Raw genomic sequence first — 21,291 nt, 5'->3', positions numbered from 1 at the left:
TGTATGTATTGGCAGTAGCAAGTCCCGTATTCCATTTAAGTATTATATATTATATATAGATATATTACTTATAGACTTATACACACTCTAAGAAATGCTGGGTTGTTTAAACCAAATTTAGGTGAAATAAGGACAAAACCAACCGTTGGGTTAAGAATTTCATTTAAAAAAATTAACTTAAAGTGGCTGGGTTTGTCCATGTTTGACCCAAATTTAGGTTGAAACAACCCAGCATTTTTTAGAGTGCAGCTCTTGGTAATATTATTTATAAATGTCAGTGTTTGATTTTCAGTATATTTTTGTTTACTTTATACAATAAGATTAACAATTTTGCTTTATGTGATGTTCGGTGTAAAAGTTGTGAACCACAAGTATATAGATAGATTGATAGTTAGAGACTGTCAGATGATATATATATATATATATATATATACATGGATGGATGGATGGATGGATGTCAGTGTTTGATTTTCAGTATATTTTTGTTTACTTTATACAATATGATTAACAATTCTGGTTCATGTGATGTTCAGTGTTAAAATTGTGAACCACTAATATAGACCACACACTCAGCCACACTTATGTACACACACTGATATTATTCATGCTTTTCCTGTAATATTTATAGCTGCTCTTACTGTTATATGTCTGTATATATGAATGTATCTCATTCCTAGTCTCAGAGCAAATTTTGCACTTCCATTATAATACAGAAATGACTTGAATGTTTGATATATGAATATCTTTTCTTAATATCTTTTTAGGGACTGTCTGAAAACTGGCAGAGACACTGAGGATGAGAGATTGTGCATTAGAAATGGATTGCAGTTCATATCTGTTCCAGTTCTGTATCTGCAGTGGAATTACAGACCTCCAGGTGGGAAACACAGATGAAAGAGCTGGAGAATATGGAATGTTCGATGGGATTTCAGCATTTGGGGGGCCTCAAACAGTACCTGAGAGCTGATCTGAAAACAGGTTTCTCACCTTTTTTTTCTTTTTTAATCATAAAAGCTGATCCTTAATCAACATGCTTTACTCAGATGCTTGAAAGTAAAATATAGTAATACAGTCTGGCATACATGAAACTTCCTCTACCGCAGAGATTCCCTGTGCTGTTCCATCACAGAGGCTCAGTTCTGGATGACAAGGAGGTGTTCTGAATTTTGATGAATGTTTAATTTCTGTTAGACAAGTTGATGGGTACTGTGCTCACGCTCTCGGGAGGCTTATATGGTATTAATCATTTTCATGGTAAATGATTCTGCGTCTCTGCTGAGAGAAAGGGGATGGATGAGGCAACATTTCTGACTTGTATTTGCACCAGACTTTGCCATGATAATCAGCTGGGGACGTATAATAGAGGCCGTATATTATATCAATGTCCACATAAATCCTGAAAGATAGAGGGAGGGTGATTCCAATTGAGATTCAGGACGCAGACTGAATGGGGAGGTACAGCCGTTTGCTTGAGAAAAATGGAAGGTGATTATATTTTGCTGTCAAAATTGGCTGTTTTATTAAGATATTAAGAATGACCTTTTAGAGGCAAAATAGAGTTCAATATTCAAAACAAACTGAGCTCCGAGAATTCATCTTACCCTGGTGAGTAAGTCATTGCAAAAGGGCAAAAAAATTAAATCTGAGCACATACTGTATATCTGACTTATTATAACAGGTTTTGTATGCAAACCACCATAAGTATTGAAAACGGAATGCTAGCATGGGAACCGCTGATCTCACAGCACTGAGTAGCCACACACACATATATGTATGTGTGTGTGTGTGTGTGTGTGTGTGTATATACACACACCTGAAGTCAATCTAGTATTTTAATTTAAACATATATAAATTATAAAATGTGTTTACCCAGAACTCACGGAGCATACTACATAATACCTATATGAATGTCAGAAAAAATTATGAAGTCATAAGAGAGACTGATATCATTTAATGTTGATGTTTTCTAGGAATATATGAATTCTGAATGATTGATTGTTTCCCCTTGAGGTTGTTTGATTTTTTTTCCCCCTTTAAATAAGTTGGGTTGGAAAGAATATATCAGAAAAAATACCTTGTGCATGGTTGCATAACGGTATACATAACAGTGTATTTTTTATATTTATGGTCTTCTTATATAGTTCTGTTCTTCATCATTACTTTTTTGATATATTATACTACTATATTTCAGTGTATGGCAGATGTTTTTTCAGCAATAATTTAGATTTAGTCTTAGATATGGTACGTGGCTGCCCCCTGCTGCTCATTTAAATGAGTCACATCCACAGTGCAGCTGGACGATTGATATACAGTATGTAGCAATGGCAGTTTGTAACTCGGCGCATCTTTTCATCGCCATGTAATGTTTGGATAATTTGCATTAAACATACACAACTGGTGTATTAATAATCAGGAGAAATAATTCATTATTTACAATTTAATATTGGTAGGAGAACCCAGACAGGCATTTCAATGTGGATGAATTTCAGATCAGTTTTTTGGATTGTATGACTTATATATGACTATCTGTTTTCTATGGCATTTTAGTGGCATATCCAGGGGTCCGTTCTTCATACCTTATTTAATACATCTGAGATGATTTGACAGATGCCAGAACTTCTAATTGTGATAATTAAGCTTTTAAACAGATAGTTCACCCAAAAATGAAATTCTGTCTGCAGTTACGCACCCTCAAGTCCTTCCAATCCTGTATAAATTTCTTTCTTCTGCTGAACACAAAAGAAGATATTTTGAAAAATGTTGGTAACCAAACAGTTGAAGGGCCCCATTGACTTCCATTGTATTTTTTATTTTTTTTCTTCATACTATGGAAGGCAAATTTAAATTTTTGGGTGAACTTTCTCTTTTAGTTGTCTGATATTACTGTGTGATAACCTCAGAACCATGATCAGCAATACAGTGATGCATAATGACATCATATAATTCAAAAAGGAAACAGCCAAGCAGACAAAATGACATAAAGGTCTAATAGATAAATGAAATGTGTAAATGTTTGTTATACGATTCCCAAGGCTTTACACTTTTTTCATTGTCAAGAGTAGCATATTGTAATGAGCAATTCATTTGATTTCACATGTTTACGTACAAAGAACGGGCCCCAGGACACAGAGATTGAGTTAGCATTGTTGTTACCTCTTTATAATTTGTGTAGCCTACTTGAAAATCTTGAATTTCATTTTGCTTAAATGTTGCTATAATCAGCATGATTCAAAGGCATCTAAAAAACATTGTTTAAATATCTTGGATGCTAAACAACAGCAGCATACTATATATACTGGTTTCTTTTTAGCTGTATGTTTTGGCATTGCAGCTTTCCTAGAGCACTCAATTCTTTATCGGTGTGAAGGACACAATGACTCAAGCACAGGCATAAAATCACTTTGACTATAATTCTCTGCCTTTTACCCTGAGCAACATGACTCATAGGCTTTCATTTACAGGAAACTGAATTGAATTGAACTGTTCTGAATTACATGGTATTGACGTAACATCTCAACATTCTTCTAGACTTCATTTGAAACTATTTATGGGTCAATAATGCTTCAAAATGGGTGTTTTTTAAAAAAAAAAAAAAATCTTTTCAAAACTGATGTAATAGATATTTTTGAGTCATGAACAATGTTTAAACACGTTTCGGTGTTTAAATAACATTTCAAAGTGTTTAAATTCATTTTTGACTGTTTTTATGGCAGGCGGTACAACCAAATAGTTGTATGTATATACTGTAGTTGTACCACCTGACATGGAAATTGTACCAACCTACCCATATTGAAATTAGCAGAGAGATCTACAAACCTTTTCACTTTCCACAAGGATGAGCTGGGGTCCTCCGGATGATGCATGATTATCATGTTTACTGTTATTACCTTGTCAATTCATAATAAAAGAGCCATGTTTGCAGTTGTGCCACCCTGCCATTCAAATTGCTGGAGTTTTACAATTATCTCAACAGCTTTGAAACTGATATTTGTAAAATTTGTTTATATGAAAGGTTTCAAACCTAAAATGATGCCAGTTTTTCATTTTTTATTATTAAGACACCATTTTAAATAGTTTTCTCAGACAGTTTCACCACCTGACATTTTAGGGGTTTAAGATAACTAAACAAAAATTAATATGTTTTATTTAAATGTACTAAAAATGAATTCAAACTAAATAGATTTTATAGAGTAAATTCATATATGTCATGAATTTATCAATTTATTTAAAATAATGCACTTGGACACAAAAATATGCATGTTATGTAATTGACCCATATACAGCATTTTTACAGTTCTAATTCATGTAAAGTGATTAAACATGGTGTTCTATGACCTGTTATATTTGTACTTTACAAATATCACAGAAAATTAATTAAAAAAAAAAAATGGTCACAAAGCAGGAGAATTTAAATGAAATTGTGTGCGCCATACATAATTGAGAATGCCTTTTAAATTCCGATTAAAATCTCGATTTTAAACTGAATTTGAATTAAGGTAATTAAAATGAATTTTAAAAATCATAATGAGATAACATGCCAAAATCTTTAGATAAAAAGTAAAAGTTATGAGATGAAACAAATGTAAATTGACAAAAAATGTTGAAATTTGGATAAAAGTTGAAATGATGACAACCTAATTATGTCAAAAATGTGAAATTATGAGATAAAAGGTTGTAATTATTAAAAGTCATTCCAAATCAACTTCCTATGAGATGTGGCCAATTTAATTCAAACTCCTGAATTGAAAGAGAGCCAATTATTTAATTCTGAATTTTGCGCAACTGTGTTTAACTGCAAAAAAAAAAAAAGCTTGAGTTCTTGTCCTTGCTATTTGTCAACTACTCAGAGAAACTTAGATAATCCGAGAAAGTCTAACTGACTCAAGGCTAGCCATAAAACTGTCTGAAAAGAGCAGTTTTGGTGTCTGGTGTTATTGAATGTTTTTGGCCGGGTAGTTAAATGATTTTCTAACGTACACAGAGCAATCACAAGGCTAAGTGGATGAGACAGAGGAGGTGCCTGAGCTCACAGGGTGTGCAACACTCCTGTCAGACCATTTACTGATGTGTGTGTGTGTGTAGAGAGAGAGAGAAGGCTTGAAAGTTTTTGTTTGAGTGATATCATGCTGAGACCATCTCTCTCCAGCAGCAGGGGGCCTTTGCTTGGAGAGCAAGAAAGAGAAAACAACAAAGAGAAAGAGGAAGAACGAGCGAAGAGGTGGCAGAGATATCATGCCTCTCAGTGATGTTACATTGCCAAATCTGGCTCCTCAACAAACACAAAGATTCCCCTCAGGGATGCTGGTAATAATACCCTTCAAAAAGATCCTCAGTAATTCCCAGATTGCACCAGTCCTGGGTATTTATTATTGAGCTGGTAGAAAGAGAAGCTTCCTCATCAATCAAGTCGAAATATCTTTACAGTAATTTTTACTTGCTGTTTGGAGTTACTGGATAACATTACAGCAAGAAGAGGGTCATATTCTTCAATCATCTCATGTAATCGCAGGCCAAAAGCTAAGCAGCTCAGCTTCCTTTCTACTCATCTCATTAGATTCATTTCCAGTGTGTGTGTGTGTGCTGTTAAGACCATTAGACCGTACGGCTCCAGATCTACTAAAGATGAAAGCGAGAGGAACAAATCTTTAATGATTAAGTTGTACTCATTTTCTACCCAAACCGTTACTCCAAAGCACCTGCTGCTTTATCTCACAATGAAACTCTCTGTCCCTTGCAGATTTTCCCCATTAATTCCAGATTAACAGAGTGGACATGGTGGATTCTGCCAACTTGAAGCCGATGTATAATTTGGATACGGGACACGAGGTGCCGTAGCTTCATTTAGAGGGAGATACAGATGGAATGTTAAGGGGTGAGAGGTCCTTCGGATACAGATGGCTGATCTAGAGGTAAGACAGCTGAGGGGTGAGAGGTCTAGCTTTCCGGAGCCTGTATGTCTAGGATGGATACGCATTAAAGAAACTGTCTATCTGAAAGAAACCGTCACCTACTGAACTGATTATTACAAGCCTTGTGGCTCTGATTTTTCAGGGGTATTAGCATTTTTAATAAGCCCTTGTCATTAATTTGATCTGACAGCCAAGACAAAAAACATGAAAATGGTCTAAAATGTATGCAAAATTATAATAGTTTGTTCTGTAATTGATTAAAATGAGGCTTGACCATAAAAATAACACTTCATGTTATGACCACTAGAGGCCAGTGTCTTCAAACACTCACCTCAAAGTTACTATATTTTATACAACATTCCACACAGATGGAGAAATCCAAAACACATTGGTCATGTATATGTAACACATATATGTAAATCAGCTAAAAGTTTAGCAGAAGTCAGCTATATGAACTGGAGAAACGCAGAGCACAAAATCAGCTCTTGGGGGAGAGTATTGAAAGACTTTGGGCCCTGCCCACTGATTTCTTTCTATCCAAATAATCAAATGAAACATGCTCATTTGCTAACATGCGCACTGAAACATGCTCAATGAAGTAAACTGCAGCCTTTTTTAAGAAAAAGTTAGTGAAAGTACATTATACTCTTCAAAAGTTGGTTCAATGTGATTTTTTTGAGATAAACCTATACTTTTATTCAGAAAGGAGGCATTAAATTAATCAAAAAGTGACAGTAAAGACATTTATAATGTTACAAAAGATTTCTATTTCAAATTTGCTGTTCTTTTTAATTCTACTCTCTTCTTTTTAATGCTGTTCAATTCAACAAAGAATCTTGAAAAAATGTTTCCCGTTTTCCACAAAAAAAAAAAAAAAAAAATTAAGCAGCACAACTGTTTTCAGTATTTATGATAATAAATCTTTCTTGAGCATCAAATCGGCATATTAGACATACTAGATTTCTGAAGGATCATGTGACACTGAAAACTGGATTAATGATGCTGAAAATTAAGCTTTGCCATGGAATAAATGACTAAATTAATTAATTTTTTAAAATATACCAAAATAGAAAAAAAAAATGTAATAATATTTCAGAATATTATCGTTTTTACTGTATTTTTGATCAAATAAATGCAGCCTTGGTGAGCATAAGAGACTTTTTTCAAGAACATTAAAAAAATGTACCGACCCCAAACTTTTGAATGGTATGTTTTATTGCTGGTCACCAGTGTTGGGGAAAGTTACTTTTAAAAGTAATGCATTATAAAATTGCATTACTCCCTAAAAATAAAAGTAACTAATTGTGTTAGTTACTTTTTATGGAAAGTAATGCGTTCCATTACTTTTGCATCACTTATTCTCACCTGGGCTGGGCTTGTTTGTTTTTTTAATAACAACAAAAAAGTTCTGTTTTTGGCAAATGTAAAGGCCCTTTCACACCAAAAGTGAAATGAATAAGCTTCAGGCTGATCACAAATGTAATGTTTTTCTAAAGTCATTTTTGCTTATTAGTATGGTTGAATTGGATCATCGAAGGTCAGCAGCAAAGACATTGGTTAATAAAGTAACACAAATACAAATAAAGTATATTTGTTTAATTTAATATATTTAATTATTGCAGGTTTGTGCAATATTCTGAGATTGCATTTCACAGTTTTTATTCATTTTGAGGAATACTGACTTTTGTGCAAGTGAGATGAGTAAATGCTCACATTTAGTCTAGAACTACAATAACCATCATGTTCACAACGCCTCTGCACTTACTTTCGATTTCTCAACATGGCGACAGGAGAGCTGTCAGTCAATACATGGGAAAACAAAGTAGCTTGCGTTACTTATTTGAAAAAGTAACTTGTTGATTTGTAACTTGTTGAAGTAACTTAAAGGTGCCATCGAATTGAAAATTGAATTTACCTCGGCATAGTTGAATAACAAGAGTTCAGTACATGGAAATGACATACAGTGGGTCTCAAACTCCATTGTTTCCTCCTTCTTATATAAATCTCCTTTGTTTAAAAGACCTCCGAAGAACAGGCGAATCTCAACATAACACTGACTGTTACGTAACAGTCGGGATCATTAATATGTACGCCCCCAATATTTGCATATACCAGCTCATGTTCAAGGCATTACACTAGGGCAGCCAGTATTAACGTCTGGATCTGTGCACAGCTGAATCATCAGACTAGGTAAGCAAGCAAGGATAACAGCGAAAAATGGCAGATGGAGCGATAATAACTGACATGATCCATGATAACATGATATTTTTAGTGATAATTGTAAACTGTCTTTCTAAATGTTTCGTTAGCATGTTGCTAATGTACTGTTAAATGTGGTTAAAGTTACCATCGTTTCTTACTGTATTCACGGAGACAAGACTGTCGCTATTTTCTTTTTTAAACTCTTGCAGTCTGTATAATGCATAAACACAACTTCATTCTTTATAAATCTCTCCAACAGTGTGTAATGTTAGCTTTAGCCATGGAGCACAATCAAACTCATTCAGAATCAAATATAAACATCCAAATAAATACTCTACTTACGCGATTAGACATGCTGCATGACGAACACTTTGTAAAGATCCATTTTGAGGGTTATATTAGCTGTGTGAACTTTGTTTATGCAATGATAGAGTCGAGAGCTCGGGAGGGGGCGGAGAGCGCGAGCAATTAAAGGGGCCGCAGCCTGAATCGGCGCATTTCTAATTATGCCTCAAAATAGGCAGTTAAAAAAAATAATTTAAAAAAATCTATGGGGTATTTTGACCTGCAACTTCACAGACACATTCAGGGGACACCTTAGACTTATATTACATCTTGTAAAAAAACGTTCGATGACACCTTTAATAATTTGTTGTAAATTTAAAAGTAATGTGTTACTTTAGTTACTTGAAAAAGTAATCTGATTATGTAACTGAAGTTACTTGTAATGTGTTACCCCCAACACTAACCACAACTGTTCCCTCTTGTCGAAACATGATCATTGGCATGATGATGATAATAACTTATATCAGAGCAGTCTTAATAATACACCAAGAGTAGAGCCTATAAATATTATATGTACCATGTGTGATAGGCTACTTGTGTCTGTAATGTTTTAAGCTTTTAATTTACTACCATTTCCTGCCACCAGAGGGCACTAAATTTGTCAGTAAACAGGTGTTCTCATGAAAATCATGTTTACCTTGAATGTTTTATCAGTTTGTTTTTAATTCCTTAACATTTTTATTTCATTCAGAACCTACAGAGTTTTATTATAATCACAGGTTATAAGAATTATTTTAACCAATTATTTTGTACTTAATGAGGATTTACAAAGTCAAATCAGTCAGGTTTCTGTTACTGTTCTTGAGAGAAACAAACAGAGAGTAATTTGAGTTGTCGGTTTAGGTCAGGGCACCCAGAGGACCGCGCTTCATTCCACAGAACGGATCCGTCATGCTGAGTTAAACATCTGCGGAAGAATGTGTTCACACTTCCTAATTGACACCAGTGACGCCAAATAGACTTATATTTACAAACAACCACTTAAATCTAATAGAATTCATTTACATTTTTATGAGCTGTTCTATCTCGGCAACAGGCATCTGGGGAAAGCAGATGGGAAGAGAATTAAAGAGTGAATAGAGGCATTATGAGCGTCCACAGAGAGTGGGCCTGGGTTTATTTCTGTCCCCCTCTCACAAGGACACTAGATGTTCCTGATAGCCCCGCGGTAATGGCTGAATCGTATGGACGGAGGGGTTCACGCAACTCACCAGCCGACAGAAGCCCTTAATGTAAAGGAGTGGGATCGGACACAAAGAGGGTGGATGGGGCGGTGCGGTCGGGGGCAGAGGTGCAGCAGAGGGAGTGATGCCCCTCTGAGTGCACTTAAGTGGTTAAAAGTGAAGGAAGGAACAGGCTGCTGCTTAAATGAAAAGACACAAGATGAGTATAGTTTGCAGTCTCTCCTCCCGTACTTTCCGCATCGTGGCTATTGAAGTGATCTGCGTCCAATGGTACCCATATGGTCCGGACATTTATCCCAACAGATTGGCGCTTTCCGTAGCATCAGCCGACTGCTAATCCCCGCTTTCTTGAGTCTCACACAGAGCCCAGAGCCTGTTAATGGGAAAGTGTCATGTGCTGGGCAGCTCAAGCCAACGGCAGGCGAAATGATGGGCAGCTTGGCCCATCCCCACGTGACCGCCTCTCTCGTATTGATTCCCCTCCAATGTCTAATTCTATTAATCAGAGCAATTTCCCTGTGGGCAGTGGTTTATTTCACTCATCAAATGCCTGATGAAATCTTTAGACACCGCGAATTAGGGCCAATCACAACAAATAGCTGATAGTGTTAACCAGTCACAAGCTGCGCCGAGGCAGCGGTCCACTCTAATTTGAAAGCAAGTGAGGTGATAATGCGGTGTGTCATCCTTTTGTGGGCGCGCATTAATGCTGCTGCCTGAGATGGCAATTGACGGCAAATCGACTGCTTCCAAAGGCAGGAGAAGAAAATGAAATTGGGTTGATGCTGAAAATAAAGAACATTGACTGGCAAACTGCAGAGCGACTGCGGACTTTAATCCATTATTGCGACTGATGGGGAGGGCTTAATGCATCCCTGTCTTACATTATATTTGCATGGAGCTCCGCTCTCAGACTGGAGATGTACATGAGAGAGCCTCTGCGTTAAGTGACTGACTGCGCCTAATTGATTTGCCAACAGAAAGGGTCAAGTTTGCTGTACGTTATGGAAAATCTATAAACTATTGACAAATTATATGTGCAGAGGCACTGTGCTCAGATTCACAGACACATGAGATTGGATAAATTAAATGTAAGATTTCTGTTTCTTTTATTTGCTAAAAACATGTTGCCAATGCAAATGACGTGCAAGACAATGAAGGAGACACTGTAAATGCAGTAATAGTTGATTTTCCCTTTACCTGATATTTATATTTAATATATATATATATATATATTATATATATATATATATATATATATATATATATATATATATATATATATATATTAACTATATTATATTTATATTATATTTAACATAATTATGATCTTTATCTATAAATGTTAAAATTTTATATATATATATATATATATATATATATATATATATATATATATATATATAGGTAAATATTTAAACAATTGTATTTGTATAATAGTAAGTATATTTATTCTATATAATTAATAAATGTGTTTAATATACATTTTAATAATATATTTTTAAATATTTTTTAAACATATATATATATATATATATATATATATATATATATATATATATATATATGTATTACTAATGCCATATATATTTGTATATATTTGTAAATATTTAAACAATTGTATTTAATAATATTAAATATGTATTCTATATAATTAATAAATGTATTTAATATTAAATAATTTTAATAAAATAATTGTTTCAAAAATATTTGTTAAATTTTTTTAAACATATATAAATATTTAAAAATGTATTTAATAATATTATGTAATAATAATATATTAATAATATGTCATATATATATATATATATATATATATATATATATATATATATATATATATATATATATATATATATAGGTAAATATTTAAACAATTGTATTTGTATAATAGTAAGTATATTTATTCTATATAATTAATAAATGTGTTTAATATATATTTTAATAATATATTTTTAAATATTTTTTAAACATATATATATATATTTAAAAATGTATTTATTACTAATGCCATATATATTTGTATATATTTGTAAATATTTAAACAATTGTATTTAATAATATTAAATATGTATTCTATATAATTAATAAATGTATTTAATATTAAATAATTTTAATAAAATAATTATTTTAAAAATATTTAATATTTAATAATACAAGTAGTAGTTTTAACTAGAATAGTTATAATAATGTCTAACATGTATTTAATAATGTAAAAATGTTTTTTAAACATGATTTTATTGTCTCATTTTAAAAAGTCCATTCCATCTTTCTCTGCTGCCTCTATGTACCGTAACTACGACATCAATACAAAGCATCAAAATATGAGTAGCGAGCGAGCAATTTCATGGACATGAACCCTCATATCCCTAAAACAGGAGCATGACATTGTTCTTTTGAATTTCACAAATCTCAGTTTCGTTACTCCATTAAACTCTGTCTGTCGTATGATTGCTAGGACTTAGATATCATATCCCCATTCCAAGATTCTCCTATGCACAGGCCAGTTCCTTATTTGCCTACGAGGAGCGATGTAATAGGCAATTGCTTACCCCCCTCCCAGACAAACAACATGGGCAACCAAAAGCAATCTGACTGCATATCATTGTCTGCCGATATTGAGTGTTTCCAGACACATACCTGGTGATGGGCAGGCGTCAGAAATGATTAAGTATAGAATTGAAGAGATATGCAGAGGTCCTGGCCTTATTTAAACATACATACTTTTGCATTGATGCGCGAGGGAGGGGCTGACGTCGGTGCTTTGGTATGCCACCATCTTGCCGCTCCATGCAGTTAGCAGAGAACAGCTGTTCATTTGAAGCTGCCTGCACCTTTTCTTGACCCCATTTTGTTCTGCGCGGCAGCCGAGACAGAGGAGGAATTAGTTGTATTACTGTCGCCTTGCCGCCGTGTGTGTTTCTGTGATTCCACTTGTATTCTCTCCATTACCGTGGCCCCTCTGTCTGATTAGGCACAACACACTCACTAACATGCCAAATCACTAGTGCGTAGCGCAGCCCAGAGCCCAGGCCTGGACATACACACCCGCACATCCGCTCAAATACACACTTCCAAACCCTGCCACCTGTCAGAATCACATCCTGAATGAAAAATAGGCTATTGATGTCCATTTATCTTTGATTTGCTTGCCTTTTTCAGTTCTTACAATCCAGAACTTGTGGAAAAACAATCTCATGCATAGGTTAGATTAGAGATGGAGAGTTTGTCTTATAATGACAAGAAAATGTTAATCTTGTTTTCCTTTCCGTTTGTTTCTGTATTTAAATTACAAAAAAAATTACAAGGTGTTCCTGTGAAAAAGAAAGAATAGAAAATGGTGACTTTCACCTCAACGCATGAATAAAATATCTCCAGGGGGAAAAAAATCTATTGCCACTCTTTCTTCTATTGACTTGAAATTCAAAAGAGAGAAAATTCTAGCGAAATCACCTGCATTTCTTTTATAATATTCATTTAAACAAAGCTTTGGCTAAGTCATATTGATTGTGTTCTGATTTAAAAGTACCTGAGGCAGGGTGTCTCTAATCCGAAGGCTCTTTTAAAAATCACCTGGTCAGACAAATGGGACCTTTTAAAGGAGTATAATGTGTTCTTAAATTATTTTATTGATGGGAAGTGGGATGGCCTCCGCAGGTACCCATACAAATGTTTGGAGCATGCTGTGAAAGGGTCAATTTGTGCTCCATTTTCCATTTCTTCATTATCTGCCTTTAAAGCCGTGCTGAGTAGCTCAATAGGTCTGCAAGAAACTTCCACGCTCGCGCATTTACCACTGCCAACGTTTGCCTCCCTGTCGATTTTTAAACGCTTTAATCGCCAAATCATAATTTGTAGTAAATTGTGGTTGTCGGATATCGCATGGTTTAGCTATGAGAATGTGATGTAAATGTATTATATATTTATTGTATTTCAGACTCTTGCAGATAAAAAAGCAGCTTGGGCTCACTTGAAAGCCAATTTTGCTGTTGTTCATCCCTGGCAGACCTATAATATAAGTATTACTGAGCAGTAAAGACTGAGGTTTCTTTATCGTTCTATATGTGACAATTTGCAATAAAGCCAAATAACAGGGTTGCTTTTGCTCTGCCGTGGGTTTATTAGCAGTGACCCTGACATGAATGGGCTGAGTAGCATTTCCAAATGACAGGTTAAAATGCACTTCCACTTACATTTAAACTTCCATGTAGGCACTTCAATTTAATAATGCAGTCATCATTTGTAAATGACTCCTCTTTCAGAGTCCATTAAGAAGTTTTTTCTCCTCTATTGAACTGAGAGTCAATAGGTGTGTAATAAGGAAGTACAGCCCATGCGACTCAGAGGATTGTGGGGGTGGGGGAGCTGATGAGAGATTGCTCTATGAACAGGCTAATTAACGTCTGCTTGCCCAGACTCGTGGTAAAGTGGCACATTTGTGCTTTAGCAGCCGTCGTTTCGTGACTGACAGAGACTTGGGTTGTAGATTAGTGGAAAAATGGGCTCTTAATTAGCCGTTAACAGTAGGTGACGCTTACAAATGGGGAATAAGTTAGTCATCATCAGTGTTAGGCAATTCATCAGTGAATTTATTATTTTGTTTTGTTATTATTAATTCTCTTATATAGAATGGTGGGAAGCTGAAGCACAATGAAGGGCACATACAAATATATCACTGTAAATGCAATAATAATTGCTTTTCTCTTTAATTTACGCATATATAGGTGTATGCAAATAGTGTGTCTTTTATGTAATGATGTTGTGAAGTATTATTACAACTTACAATGACTGTTTTCTATTTTAATATATTTTAAAATGTCATTTATTCCTGTGACAGCAAAGCTGAATTTTCAGAATCATTACTTCAGTGTCACATGATCTCTCGGAAATCATTCTAATATGCTAAATTTGAGCTCAAGAAATATTGTCAGTTTTGAAAACGGTTGTGCTGCTTAATGTTTTTTTAATGAATAGAAAGTAACAAAGTCATTTTTTTGTTCAATTGAATGTGCCTTTGCTGAATATTAGAAATCTATACATTTTATGTTCATGTTTTTGTGTTCTATGTTTTGTATACATTTACATTTGTATTTTAAAATGTTTTATTTTAGTTCAAAATAAATCCAAGAATTATAATTATGTATTATAATATTATAAATACATTATTGCTTTAATCATTTTAATCTTAAACATAAGAAACAACACAAATGAGATTTCTCTAATATTTCAGTTGTTTCTCCTAATGAGATCAAATAGAGAGCAAATGAAGACTTTTGCTTACATTTCCTGATTCTCAGAAATTTCACCTGAGGAAATGATTTAGTAATCTGTGTTTCAGAAGAGATCTCATTAGTAGGGCTGTAACGATATGCGATATGAAACCGAAATCGCGATACGCAGGTCCACGAACCTGTATCGCGATGTGAGAAGGCAGAATCGCGACACACCCCTTCCAACTCCCAGAGTTATCCTTCCTGTCCAGATCCAATGCTACCACATTTTTAAATTACTATAAGTATTAGGGGTGTAACGATTTATCGTAGATGGTGTGTCTCAATCAGCTCTCTAGTTCAGTAAGTGTTTCGGGCACACATTGAATCTTGCAAGCAGGTTTAAACGTTTCTCATGTCAGTCTCTTGCATGGTCGCGTGAGAAAAGTCGTGGCTTTCTTTCACCGCAGTGCACAGCACCAGCTGTGCTCACAGAAAAGCAAAAGACGCTTGCGATGCTTTGCTTTAAGAAGTTCTGTGGGGCCGTTCACATATTGCGTCTTTTCCGCGTGCAAGTCAGTTATTATTTTCAAATGTAGCCGCGCGGCAGGCGCGCTCATAATGGGATCAACGCGGTCGCGACGCGCATGCAATTCTCAACTTCTCAGAATGCCGCAAGCGCACCGCAGGTCGTGTGACAAGAATCAACCGATCAGCTATGGCCTTTCCGTAACAAAACATCAAAAGCTCAGCCGAACAGCTGATCATAGCTGTACATGGTGTTTTTTATATCTTATCTCCATCAATATATCTCGTCGTAAAACTAATGCAAGGGCTAGAAATCATTTATCCTTTGCAGAAACATCCTGATCCTCTTGGAGAGCTCAGTTCATGGTTGCATAGCAACGACCGACGCCACGGGAGCGCAAGCGCTTTGGAAAGGAGAAGCCGTGCGGCCGCGCCTTCCACGCGTTTTTAGACGCGACATGTGAACGGCCCCTATTCATAATTCTAAGTTCATGTTAAATTTAACATTTTTTTTCAGTGACAGACAGCCCTATTCAACTGTTAATTTGAATACAGAAGGTTTTTATTAAAATTTTATATTTATTTATTTTATTGAAATGTGATCTTGTATGTACAACAAGGAAAATTATTGAAATTTGTTCATGTTTTTTTTAATAAATCTTGTTTGAATTTCAGTTTCATTTTGTTCAAAATATCGTGATACGTATCGTATCGTGAACTCCGTATCGAGATGCGTATCGTATCGTGACCTGAGCGTATCGTTACACCCCTACTCATTAGTGCTGTTTCTATCAGAGACAACAACAAAATACCAAAGTATGCCATCAAAAGTCAATGAATCTCTTGAATTTTGAAAGAACAACCTCTAAGATGAGTCTGCCATTGTTGGTGTGTAATCCCTCCATTGTAATAGGATTCCTACAATATGTCACCCATAACAGCAAAAGGATAAAAGGGCAGGATTTAGCTGGTTGAAAAAGTTTGAAGCCTTTACAATCGGACTAACCACAAACTGGTAAAAAAGCCTGTTTCAGTTAAATCAGTGACACTGATATCCATTTGTCTGCCTCAGGTCCAAATAGGAAGCTAAACAAGCCTTCACATCCCATGGCACTTTCCCATTGCCCTTGTGTGATCCCGCCAGCGTGAGGCTGAATGTGGAGGTCTAAGGTGTTGAGTAGAACATGGTCATAAAGAGAGTCCCTCTGGCTCAAGCTTTTCCCCATGATGTCACTACTGACCCATGAAGACCCCTCCTTTCTGACCTAGACAAAAGTGGGAGTGAGGGACAAATGAGATCACAGCACTCTGAATTAATTCAGAGAGTGCTCACTTTGTGTAGGGTTTGCTGGGCCACAAGCAAAAGAGTGCTGCAGTGATGACACATTTTTATAGGCCAGCCTGGAAGTTAGCATCACCCTGGTTCCCTCGACAAAAACCCAGTAGGATTTTTCTATTGGCTTTGATTTTTCTTTTAGCAAAATTTTAAGATTCTTACAGGTTTTTTCATCATGTTAATCTTCACAAATGAACAAAGCTTTTATGAAATTTGAACCCTAAATACAATCATCATAAGTAAAAAGCTAAATTGTCTTATAAATGAACTACACCGTGGTCACATGACTTCAGTGTCACCATCAACTCTTTCAGTCTTTATTTAAAAAAACATTCTCCCTGAAAGTTTGAGTTTGAATAATTTGCAAGAGCGGGATTATAAACACATTGAGGTTGTGAAAGTGGATTAGTGAGTAGATGAGTTTACCTGTTCGGCTTGATGATGTTTAATGTCACCGACAACCTCTGTACTCGCATTTAGTAGCTGCCTTTTTCAAGACAAGTAAAAATGTTTAAAAAAAATTGGTTACACTTTAATTTAATGGTCCACCAGTAGACATTCTACTAAGTAACTTCACAACATGTCAACTAACTCTCATTATAGTACAGTAGACTGTTAGGTGGTTCAGTTAGTAGAATAAGTTAACATGTTGTTGCAAAGTTACTTAAAGTCAGTGTTGGGGAAAGTTACTTTTAAAAGAAATGCGGTACAATATTTTGTTACTCCCTAAAAAAGTAACTAATTGGATTACTTAGTTACTTTTTATGGAAAGTAATGTTACATTACTTCTGCGTACAATGCCTCTGAAACTGATTTCTCTCAACACGAGACAAGAGAGGTGTCAGTCAATAAATGAGAAAACAAAGTAACTTGCGTTACCTACTTTAAAAAGTAACTCCTTTTTGCGTGATGGAAGCACCTGATGTTTCCAAAATTATGATTTTATTCAAAAAGATACAGAATATAAATGTTTAAGATGTTAAAATATGTTCTCAGAATTGTACACTGATTATTTATGAACAGGTTATGGAATCAGTCACAACATTTTTCGGCTACGAGTGAAATGCAGCCATCTCCAGCACGAGATCCAGCGCCGTTACGGTGGAAGGAAACAGGACAACAGAGACCGACTTGAATTACTTCTAAATGTTTAATTTTTACTTCTAATATTTGTTAAACAAGCTTAAATGTAGGCAATATATATTATAAAACGATATAATATATGCTATACTATAAAATATGATCAAAAATAAAGGAATCATCATGCAAACCTGTGGTTGTGTGGAGTATATTTTTTTTTTAAATTAGAGGATTTAATTTAATCCATAAACATTAATTGGTAACACTTTACAATAAGGTTCATTAGTTAAACATTAGTTAATGTATTAACTAACATGAACTAACCATGAGCAATACATTTGTTACTGTATTTACTAATCTTTGTTAACGTTAGTGAATGAAAATCCAATTGTTCATTGTTTGTTCATGTTACTTCACAGTGCATTAACTAATGTTAACAAGATTTTAATAATGTATTAGTAAATGTTGAAATTAACATTAACAAAGAATAATAAATGCTGTATAAGAGCAGTTCATTATTAGTTCATGTTAACTAATGTAGTTAACTAATGTTAACTAATGAACCTTATTGTAAAGTGTTACCCATTAATTCATGTATGAAGTAAAAGGAAAAAAATAAGCTAGTATTAGTAAAAATGAATCAACCCATTGCTGATTTAAATCAATTCATAATGCTGGGTAGGGCTGTCAAACGATTAATCGCGATTAATCATACATAACATAAATAACATATTTCTCTTAAATATATACATTAATTTGTGTGTATTTATATATACATAATAATTACACACAGTACACCCACATATATTATGCAAACTCAAACTTTTATTTTGTATACGATTAATCGCGATTAATCGTTTGACAGCCCTAATGCTGGGTTAATTAAACAACCTAATTTGCTGCGTAAAATTAACCCAACATATGTTCTGTCTAGGGATGCACCGATGTATCGGCCGCTGATGTTTATCGGCCGATTTTTGCTCAATTTACAACCATCGGCATATCAGCTGTAGCAGAAAAAAGGCAGATATAACAAACCGATGGTTTTGTCCTAATGCTAATCAAATAACAAAAGATCGCACACTATTCTTGACTAAATAACTTTTGTAACTTTCATCACTGTAGCGGATCCCATCTGAATAATGACCATTCTAATGTACTAACGGTTTATTGCGTCCATTTTCACTCCAAAAAATCACCACAAAAGCTAAACATTACAGCGCACAAGAAGTGCGCATTAAACTCTCTCTCTCTCCATTTCGTTATATCCACATACAGCGAATTACTGAAAACACTTATTACAACTAACAGTTAACAAATACATACAGATTTTATGCCTTTTCGGGGGGGTGCTTAATAAAGGGACAAACTTTAAATCTGCAAAATATCTCTGAAGATCTGCGTGCTTTCCATTACCCTTATAGCTCCGCAGATGAGAAAACCCGTCAAAAATAAGAGTCCCGCCTTAGTAAAGGAGATGGTGCAGATCTCATACATATTTAAACTTACAAAAAATATTAAAATGTATACAAAAAAATTAGAAGATTAATCACAATAAAGTCTGTTACAATAAAGGATTAATATGTATAAAATTGTATACAGTGAAGAATATGCAGTGCTATTTTACATTTGTTTACTTTATTTCTGTCCCTAAAAACTATTAAACCTACCTAAAAAGCACTGCTTATTTCATATGTATCTTTGTTCTGTTGTTGTTCTGCCTGCTGAATGTTAAATGGATCCAATCCATGTTCATTAAAAATTATTTGATGATGCAGTAATATACCTGCTAGTATATTTTAATGCAGGTGTTTTTGAAATTTGCTTATTTAAAACATGATCAAAATACTATCTATTTTGATGACAAAATTTCAAATAAGAGAGGAACTGACAAATATCGGTATCGGCCAATAATTGTTTGTTAAAATCATATCGGTGCCACCCTTATTTTGAAAACAACCCAAACTGGGTTGTTTTTAACCCAGTGTTTTTTAGAGTGTAAGCAGACAGTCTACTCATACTATAATGAGAGTTATAGTTGCAACATGTAGTTGCAAAGTTACTTATAGTTAGTAGAATGTCTAAAGTGGACCATTGAAATAAAGTGTTACGAAAAAAATTCTAATGTATTTTATGTTGTTGAATAAAACTTGAAAAATTGCAAGCTTATGTTAATCACAGACCTTATTTTAACCAAAAAAACAAACAAACAAACAAAAAAAAGGTTGACCAGGATGATGCTAAAATGCTAACTCATTTCCTGGTTTTGGCCTACAAAAATACATCATCCCTGCAGCACTCTACTCACAGAACCAGTCTGAGTGCTATTGTTTTTGAAGAACTTTTCCCAGTGTACAAAAGTAATGTATTGCTGTTCGGACCTCGTATTTATTTCACATTATGTCTAAATTTATGGAAGTGTACATTTGTGTATTTCTCATCAAGAACCTGTTCATTCAGACAAAATAAAAATCTATGTGCTAAAAAAAAGTTATCGACGTCCACCGTGCCACAATTCTCTCCATAAATGTTTGAATGCTTTATTAGTTGTAACATTTTTTAATGAGAACCTGTGTCATGCATTTTTCCTTTTCTCAGCAAGAGAGTGCTTTTAAAGAAATGACTCTGCATGGCGTTGGGTGATAGCTGAGAGAAAGGTCATCGGTGTTCGCGTGGTGTCGGCTGAAAGGGCTTCCAGTGCGATTCCGTAAGCCCAGAGTCATCTCTGCACCTCCCTGGATTACGCGGCACTCTTGCCGGCAGATGAGACCCAAGACCCTTTTTCTTCTTGCTCACTTAGAGGGATCAAATGACCAGTGAGAACTCAATTAGCAACACGTCTCCCTCGACGGGAGTCGATGTTGGGCGCTCGCCCTTGTGATGCAAAGTGAGGTGCCGAGTGAGGTTGAGCTTTGATTTGCTTATTTGGGATCGACTTGTACAATTACAGGGTGATAAAGGCTTTTGACCGGTAGCAGGGACGTGGCTAGGGTTTGCTGCCGTACTCTCTGTCTGGGTTAACTGAAGCTGAATGGACATAGGAGGCTGGTTAAGCACTGCTTATTGAGTCCCTCGTAGGACCCCATGAGACCTCAGGAACAACAATGGCAGAATTAATGGGTAAAGTGCAATGAGAATGTCAACGCGACGGGGAGCGTGCTCAGAGCAGAGGCAGCTCTTAAGGTGATTGTGTTGCCAAACGCCCGCGTTGGATCTTTTGCATTTGTTTGTGTGTTTGAAAGCATCTATTTTGTTGTTTTGGTGTGAAGTCAAATGCCCTTTATTTGATTTGTCTCTAAACAGTTGCACAGAAAGCACTGTATAGATATATGCATATATTAGCCCTATAAAGCCTAATGTAGCATATTTGATACATTATCTAAGGCCTCTAAATGATCAAAACTTTGATGAAAAACCTGTTCACAATCTACTACATGACATTTGTCGTCTGATTGATGGTTTACTTTTTTTTTTTTTAGCAAAAAAGAAACAAGCTT

The 21,291-nt window shown here is 35.0% G+C and overlaps 1 long non-coding RNA gene across 3 annotated transcripts in view; it reads left to right on the top strand.

Annotated features, from left to right (window-relative positions):
- The window catches only part of LOC125262177, a 38,262-nt gene that overhangs the window by 13,660 nt on the left and 3,311 nt on the right, over positions 1 to 21,291 (top strand). Inside the window, exons 2-5 of one of the 3 annotated variants that reach the window (XR_007183527.1) lie at positions 765 to 978; positions 5,150 to 5,304; positions 5,738 to 5,909; positions 16,451 to 18,061. This is a non-coding gene — a long non-coding RNA (uncharacterized LOC125262177). Of the gene's footprint in view, positions 1 to 764; positions 979 to 5,149; positions 5,305 to 5,737; positions 5,910 to 16,450; positions 18,062 to 21,291 lie in introns of those variants that run through there. The other 2 variants (XR_007183526.1, XR_007183525.1) reach the window with 2 other exon arrangements.

This window comes from Megalobrama amblycephala, linkage group LG2, assembly GCF_018812025.1.
Source record: "Megalobrama amblycephala isolate DHTTF-2021 linkage group LG2, ASM1881202v1, whole genome shotgun sequence".
Lineage (NCBI taxonomy): Eukaryota > Metazoa > Chordata > Actinopteri > Cypriniformes > Xenocyprididae > Megalobrama > Megalobrama amblycephala.
Note: the sequence above shows the minus strand (reverse complement) of the source record. Positions and strands in the feature narration are given on the sequence as shown.